The sequence below is a fragment of the Amblyomma maculatum genome, chromosome 4 (assembly GCF_055883805.1).
Source record: "Amblyomma maculatum isolate TAMU_Amacu chromosome 4, ASM5588380v1, whole genome shotgun sequence".
In the NCBI taxonomy this organism is placed as follows: domain Eukaryota; kingdom Metazoa; phylum Arthropoda; class Arachnida; order Ixodida; family Ixodidae; genus Amblyomma; species Amblyomma maculatum.
The window spans coordinates 66,945,095-66,953,748 of record NC_139347.1 but is presented as its reverse complement, the minus strand read 5'-3'; the positions used below and the strand labels follow the sequence as shown (position 1 = coordinate 66,953,748).

Below are 8,654 nucleotides of genomic sequence, written 5' to 3'. Positions count from 1 at the left end.
AAAGCAAGAGAGTTCCAGAAACCCATCTACTTCTGCTTTATTTATTACGCAAAAGCGTTTGACTGCGTAGATCACAGCAGATTGTGGCAAGCTCTCCAAGAGATGGGAGTTCCAATTCACCTCATCTGTCTCCTCAGGAACCTGTATGAAGGGCAAGAGGCCACAGTCAGAACTGGGCATGGTCTTACTGATTGGTTTCCGATCGAGAAAGGAGTGAGGCAAGGCTGCATACTGTCGCCCTGCCTATTTAACCTATATGCAGAGTGTATCATGAGGAAGGCCGGTCTGGACGAGTCTTCAGCTGGAGTGAAGATTGCTGGGAAACGTATCAACAACCTTAGATATGCGGATGATACCACTTTAATGGCAGAAAGTGAAGTGGAACTCAAGAGACTTCTGATGCGCGTACAAGAAGAGAGTGAGAAGTTTGGGCTTAAACTGAACATTAAAAAGACAAAGATCATGGCGTCTTGCCCTATCAAGTCCTGGAGCATCAATGGACAAGAAGTGGAAGCTGTGACAGATTTTCTGTTCTTGGGCTCCAAGATTACCTCGGAAGGAGATTGCAGCCATAAAATTAGGAGACGCCTGCTTCTGGGAAAGAGAGCAATGGTTAGCCTTGACCGCCTAGTAAAGAGCAGAGACATTAGTCTACTAACCAAGATCCGTATAACTTGTGCTATGGTCTTTCTAGTTGTGATGTATGGATGCGAGAGTTGGACTGTGAAAAAAGCTGACCGCCGAAGAATTGACGCGTTTGAATTGTGGTGCTGGCGAAGACTCTTGAGAGTTCCTTGGACTGCCAGAAGATCAAATCAGTCGATACTGTCGACCATAAACCCTGACTGCTCATTGGAGGGTCAAATTTTGCTCAGCTACTTTGGTCATCTGATGAGAAGAGAGGAGTCGCTGGAGAAAGATTTGATGTTTGGAAAGGTTGAGGGTCGCCGGGGAAGGGGTAGGCAGCGAACGCGATGGTTAGATGGCATCCTCGAGGCAGTGTAGATGAAGTTATGTGATGTTAGGAAGATAGTGAGAGACCGGAAAGCGTGGCGTGACATGGTCAATAGGGTCACGAAGAGTCGGACACGACTGAACGACTGAACTGAACTGTGCCACCGCAGTGATGCAACGACGCTACGGCTTTCTTACTACAACTTACTGCTCGTGGCGTTCCGGGCTTGGTTGAGTAGCTTTAGGAATTATTTTAGAGAATTAAGTGTTCTCTTAGTTTTATTTGAATCTGGTCTAGAGCGCAGGGAGGTTTCTCTCTCGTCATCGGTAATGCTATACCGGGAGTAAAAAACGCAGCTTTCTATAAATTTTATAGCAGTTTTTGGTTTCATCCTTACTGAAGTTATCACGATGCCACGTGCCGAATTGGGTACTTGCACACTCTTCTGTTTTCTGTTTTCGCCTTGGTTTCTTGCTTCAAGAATTCATCTTGTATCGTATTTCAGATTTAGTTATTATTAACTTTAGTATGCTATATACAGGGCTTTGCGCGCATGCTCTTCGAGGAGGGCTTTCACTTTGATTTAAATGAATTTTTAATCCACTCTTGTCTTTTTCTCTTTTTTGTCTACTAGCGTTTTTGTGGACTGTTTAGGCTTTAGTACTATTTGGCCATATATTCTGGCTGTGAAAACCCTTAAGCGTTATTATCGACGTGAACTTACCCGCAGCTATGTGCAAATAATGTCCTTCAGATAAGGGCCAAAAGAACATTATGCTTAATTATTGCATGTATTATTCTCGAATTACCATGAAGTGCAGGGAGTTTCTATATTTTATTCGCATTATCACTAATAATGAAGTACTTGTAATATCATTATATCAAAATTCAGGCAGAAAATGAGCGAAAGAAAATTCGAAAAGAAAACGTGCGCTTCCGTAAGCTAGTAACTAAAAATATACGCTTTATTTGGCAAATTCAAGCTAAATACTATAAAAAACAAATTATGCAGGAACAGCAATACAGATCCGGAACGTAATTGCAACGGCCTAAAGTTTTCTCGCTAGAACGCTGAAGCCAATATAAGGATTTGCTCGCACTTCATGAAGGGCTTGTCCGACATTTCGTGAATCTTCATACTGTTGAGATGTGCCTATCAGAGCGCTCTAACGGTTTACTTAAACCGCTGTACTATCTGGAACTCTGGCTTCTTTGCATTCATGGTCTTACTGTGGTGGTGCACTCTTTACAGGGAACAAGTAACACGGTGGCAAATAGATATCTTAAACCGTAAAATTTTAAGAGGCTTTTTCGAATTAATGTGGACCTTTGCTAACTGATCAAACTCTGCTGCCTTTTATGTGAACCTATATGATCTCTCTTAGAAGGAAACTAAAAAAAAAGTGACTGTCTGGTCACAAAATGGAAGACTTGCCCCCAATTAGCGCGAACGTCAGGCAAGAAGGATGTCTCTAAAAAAATGATTAGGTTCGTATACGTGCTGAGATTCATTTTTAAGGTGTGCAAAATGGAAACAAAAAAGGCCTTTTGAAAGTTAGGTGGGGGACACATACGTTCACATAAATCGCAAAGATGGCTTGCTATATTCAGCAATCTCAGTTCGCGCGAAAGCAAAATTACACCGCTCAGAATCGATGGACAATTTGTAATCTTTAAATGCTAGAGACGACAGTAACTTTCTAGCGTTCTCTTCCATGGTTGCCCGCGTGACGACTGCAAACAATGCACTAATGTATAAAATATTGGTTGCGAAGTTGCACTACCGTGCCTGTGCGGCCCATGTCTTCTGTAGGGGAAAATGACGGCCATCTGCAGGTTCTTTCACTAGACACCCCAACTGATGCAAAAGGCACTGCCAAATGCACTGGAAGCAGTATTACGCACCATAGTAAAAAAGTGGGCTTAATCAATGCAGCCACTTGATAGAAGGACTTGATGGAAAGGGCTACAATGGCGAACGGTGCACATTTGGGGGCTCTCCTGCCATTTTCACTGGAGGATGGCAACTTCAAGGGACACACAGATCGCTTCAATGTTTTGCCCTGTGCAAAGCTGATTCATGATGCTATGAAAAGATACGCGTTTGAAAAGCCTTTCTTCATTACTCAATAAAAACATTCCCAAGGCCTTTTGACTACATTCACCTTCAAAGCGTTCTGAAGTAGTAGAACAAGAAAACTGAAGAAAAACATGTCACCAGACGCAATCTGTCTCAGCCGTTGTTGTCGAGCTAAAAAAGGTAGCAGTGATGTGCTTTTTCGCGATGTTTCTGGAAGAAGCGTTTTTGGACTGTGCAGTCAAGGGGGAATACAAATATCATTCTTCATAGGATCATTTCTATAGAATGATTGCCGAGTCGCAAGTCGCGATTTCGGTACACACCCAGCCACGATGAGGAGTTGAGGGTCTTTGCCTGAGCGCGAAGTCGGTTTTCGGACTTGTGGCTACACGGTTCTCGTCCATAACCATTGATGACCGTTCTCCTAGGCTTTTAGGCCCGGTGGGAGGGCGAAGGTCCAGTCTGAGAAATAGTTGCGCCGATGTGGCAGTGATTCGTTCCGCCATCGGACAACAATAAGTCCGCCTTGCGCGGCAACAGCCCATTATGTGGCCCTTTTCCCAAGCATATCACCCCAGAAGAGCCGAGCACCAGGCCGGAGGAAAGCTTGTACCCATTTAAAAACCGGTGGGTAACCGGAGGCACCAGGGATCGAACCCGGTACCTCCCGAATGCGGGGCGGAAGCTGTTTGCGACGGCAGAAGACAGGGATGTCCCTCTTGAACGAACCTACACATGTGCATACAATTGTTACTACGAACTGCTATAACAACGAAGTGTGGCATATCGATCAATCAATAATCTAAATTAATGTCGCAGCAGAATAACGCATCACGCATACATGAAAATGCTTTTCTATTAATATAGCCAAATGTTGCCAGTAGTAGTAAACAGATGTCGTTGACAAAAATTACGAAAGTCAGACACTTGCTGGTATTATCTGGGAATAGACAAATTATAGCTAAAAAAGATCACTATCCGCACATTCTGTCTCTAGACATATTTGTGATCATGAAAAAACAAGAGCTCTCACTGTCTTTTTATTGTCGACACCTCTGTAAACTGAGGTGGATGATCACTAAACGCCGCATGCTCTAACTGGTTGCTTTTTTTGCGCTCACTATTATATACAGCAGCAAGTTGCGTGTACGTCGTCTCACACAGCGATGGATCAAATCGTTTTATGGATGTGAAGAATTGTTTGTTACATGTGCTCTATTTTATAGAGATTTAACTATTTTACGTATATGGCCGCAACTTTCATGCGGCGGTGCGCATACTGACCTGACCTCCTTATTGAGTTTGTACCACTCTCAAATGATAGCAGGTCTATGCATTTTTTTATTTTATAATCCACTTGATTGTATTACAATTTTATTTGTTCTATTTATTGTGTACGATTAAAATTTTATTCTAATGTAATAAATATATTTTTATAAAATGCTCACACACCAGTGAAGTGGAGACTGGCCACAAAGTGCTTTCTGGGAATGTCCGATTTCTGCTTTCCCCTGATGCTGTCGCCACGGCAAGACATAATATTTAATCAATCTTTAAAGCATATGACGCAGAAGAAAATCCTACGCTATCATCGATAGATTGACTGAATTCATTGCGGTCACACATTCTGGCTTCTCGTTGCCAGCTGACTGACTTCGCTGATTTATATTTTGTCGATTATGCAGCGGCACATATCGTCATAATTAGCTGGTTTCCCTATGAACGAAAATCAGTGTCCGTACAGTTCGGTACGGTCCCGCTCCATTCTTTGTCGTCGAGGCTAGACTTATGATCCCACCGAGAGGCTTGAGCCACCTCATGGTTTCGGCCTAGAAATTCACGTTGTACACGATGGCCAAAGGCGGTCAGCGATTGTCAGAGACGATCCTTTCAGAACTCCGTCGCCGAAGAGCTCAAGGCCGCACTGCACATCACATGACTTGGCGTTGTGAAAAGAAGGGGGGGGGGGTGGAAGGAAGGGGAAACGGGGATGGATGCCACAACGTCTGCAACAACATTCAAACGGGGTGTGTGTGCGGCTTACCTTGCACAGGATCCCCTAGCGGCGACTTCTAACTGTATTGTTTACGCATTAGCGTTAGATGGCGTTATAACAAAGAAGTCATGAACTTTGCCCCGGCAGGTGTTATCTGGCAGCTGACGCGGCCGCGTATTGACTGGACGTAGGGTTGACTGACGTTGTGTTTGGTAGGAACTGCCAACTCAAGCCTCTCTTTCATATGGGAGGGTGATGCAAGAATCAGCCTGCCAGCATTCTTGCATTCCTGTTGCACCTAGGCTCCGCAGGCGCGTACATAAATTGGTGCTTTATACGTGAGCTGATAGCTACGTTATTGCATGATAACCATATAGGCCATATACCCATATTTTTCTTCATTTTTTTATGTTTTTGATACGATTGAAGGCTTTTCTTGCGATAGCAATTCTGCGCCAGGTTTCGGCCCGTCACGTCGTCCCGGGAAGGGCCACGTTCGACCTAAAAAGCCGCTAAGACGACGACGACGAAGAAGAAGAAGAAGAAGAAGAAGAAGAGAGAGAGAATAAACTTTAATTATACAAAGTAATTACGTGGGTGGTTCTCTCAGCTCCAGGATACCAATGGCGAATATAGCCCTCCAGGCCTGACCGATCAGCTGGCGCTGAAGGAAGAGCTCTTTGTAAGCCAGCCTCGCCTCCCACTGCTCTTAGCTAATTTTCTGTAAACCGTACGATCTACGTTGTTCGGGACAGTTCCAAACCATGTGGAGGATATCGGACACCTCTCCACAAGCCGGACATGCATTTTTGGGGTATTGCGCGGGCCAAATATTATTGTGTCGGGTTGGGTTTGGAAGTGTGCGGGCTTGCATGTTTTGCCATATAGTGGCTTCCTGACGAGGGAGGTCTTTGTGGGGATCTGCGTATGTTCTGCGATAAAGTCGATGGTAGTTTATTATTTCGCTGTATGTTAGTGCAGACGATGGTTCGTAGGTGGACTGAGACGAGAGAAGAAGAAGAAGAACGCTCGGTCACCGGCAGCTAATGTTTCGCTCCACATTCGGTTCAGCAGCATTGAACACTCCTCATTTATGTGTGGGCTGGTAGCTTACGTGTTCGAGTCACACTCAAAGGATGAGCTTAAGTGTCTCCAATAATGTAGCGCCTTACACTGATAAGGCGGGATAGAAGCATAATGTAGCAGAAAAAGAAGCTTCCGCCGTTGCTATCGCAATTCAACGAGAGTTAGCCAGAGTAAAACCAAACAATTTTTTTATTATGCTCTTTATATTCCTTAAATAATTGGTTCACAGGAAGGGAAAGGCGCAGTATATGTCACACTTACTCTGTGGACACCTGAACCGCGCCGTAAGGGAAGGGAGGAAGGTGGGAGTGAAAGTAGAAAGAGAGAAACAGGAGCCGTAGTGGAGGGCTACGGAGTAATTTAGACCACCTGGGGATATTCCTTACGTATGTTGTATTTGTAAGAGTGTACGATTGGTGCTTGCGTGTACAAAAGTATATTTAATCTTTAGTTCCCCTAGTGTCCCCATGTGAAGCCCACGTTTTTATCCGTTTGTTGAAGATCTGAACAGTGAAGAACGGTGAATGCTTTAATACCATATCCTAGAGTACAGTCGTGAGCAGCCTTGTCTAGAGCGCGCCGACAGTGTTCCGCGGAGCAAGTCAGCGCCATCTAACGTTAGGCTCTGAGTTCGAGTTATGTGTCCCATGCGCATGCGCGGCCGAAATAAAGCAGTGCCTGCTCGTGGGTTCCCGGCCTCATTTCCATCCAGTGCTTGCGCTTTATGCCGCCAGGTACGCGCTTAATGATATGTAACAGCGGTCTGTAAACCAACGTGTTTCGCGCGAAACACGAAGCGGCTAGGCAAGTGGAATGTGATATCGGGTTATCGCTAGGTTCAAAAGCAATTGCAAGTGATAGCGGATAATCGCGCGCTTCAAACACCATAGCAAATAGTGCGAGAATTGGGCCTAGTTGGCTGTTAGGTGTTTGTTTTCGTCCTGTCCGTATACGGTTACGACCACGCACGTTGCAGGCGTCTCGTTTGATGGCGTGTTTTTGGGCCGAGTTATAAGCTATAAGGGACACAGCATTTTGCATCGATATAGATATAGGAACTTCCTCCACGATGAGGTACAGCGACGATGAGTGGTGCGTATGCAGGAACGCGCATTATTCCGCTATCAGTCGCGCTTGCTTGCCTGGCCGTCTCGTTGCACTCGAGAAACACGGCGTCATCGCGACGCTCTGGGGACCGTCACAACCTCACAAATTATGGTGCCTCGGTGCGGAGAGCGGGCGCGCATCGAGGCACCCTATCACAAATGCAGTCAATACGACCCTAGCGGCAAGAAAAGTGTTCGCAAGGCAGGGGTTGGATGTTGAAGTGATGAGCAGGCATCCTTCCGATTTGCCGCGCATGCGCACGGGACGCATAGCTCAAACCCAGAGCCTAACGTTAGATGTAGCTGACTTGCTCCACAGAGCCCTGTCGGCGCGCTCTAGACAAGGCTGCTCACGACTGTACATCATACAGCACTTATAAGAAGGAAGTCCGATCCGGGTTGTTATTGTTGCGGCTGTAGGAAGAAGGAAAAGAAAATACCGGGGTAGCGTTGCTCCACTACGGCACATCTTTTTTTCTTTCCGTTTTCACTTCCACCTTTCTTTTTTCTGAGACAGTTACCGCGCCTTTCCCTTCCTATAAATCAATCAATCAACGGCGGGGTGGTGCAGTGGTAAGACGCCCGACTACTGTGCCGGAGTACCCGGGTTCGAACCCGACCTCGGCGCCTGCGTTTCGATGGAGGCGAAACGAAGAGGCGTCCGTGTGCTATGCGATGTCAGCGCACGTTAAAGATTCCCAGGTGGTCGAAATAATTCGCAGCCCTCCACTATGGCCCCTCTTTCTCCCTTTCCACTTTCACTTCCACCTTCCTTCCTTTACGGCGCGGTTGAGATGTCCACAAAAAGAAGTGAGACAATTTCCGCACCATTACTCTCCTATAACTCAATAAACACGTGTGGAACGGAGTAGTTGTTTGCCATAGTAACGGCGCATATCAGTAGTGACCTCTGCCCGGCTCCGCGAAATGTGCTTCTACGTGTGAAGAGAGACCGCTGAAGGGAGCCAATAACGTTATCGCACCATACCCTTAAAAGGGACTTCTATTGTGCCTGTAAGTCTTAACGCGATATAGTTAACCAATGGGAGGTTGGCGAGTGTTGCGTGAAAGATATGTAAATCTGGGAGAAAAGAAGGCGCGATCTAAGCAAAAATGGGCATCCTCAAATCGACACATAGGATGCATTAAGAAGCTTACATTGCAATAGGAAAATGTTGTTGTAGTGGCTGTAGGAAGAAGGAAAAGAAAATGCACGGGCCTGCTACTGGCTCTGTAGCTGAGCCACCTCCGCTGCCTCGTGCAGACAGAAGAGAAAATAAAGAAAGAAAAGGAAGAGGGAAAGAAAGACGCGCGCCGCAACAACAGCTGTCGTCTACCACCGAAACGGTGGCGGGTGCAATGACGGCCTACAACAGATAAAAATTCGGTGGCAGGCTAGCCCCCGCCGCAAGCAGCGGTGACCTACCTGTC

General features: G+C 45.9%; 1 non-coding gene across 1 annotated transcript; it reads left to right on the top strand.

The window, feature by feature from the left end:
* The first annotated feature begins 3,288 nt into the window (after positions 1-3,288).
* LOC146191290 (small nucleolar RNA U3) lies at positions 3,289-3,502 on the top strand. Its single transcript, XR_014707102.1, has one exon. It is a non-coding gene; the product is annotated as a small nucleolar RNA U3 (small nucleolar RNA).
* Positions 3,503-8,654: the final 5,152 nt, after the last annotated feature.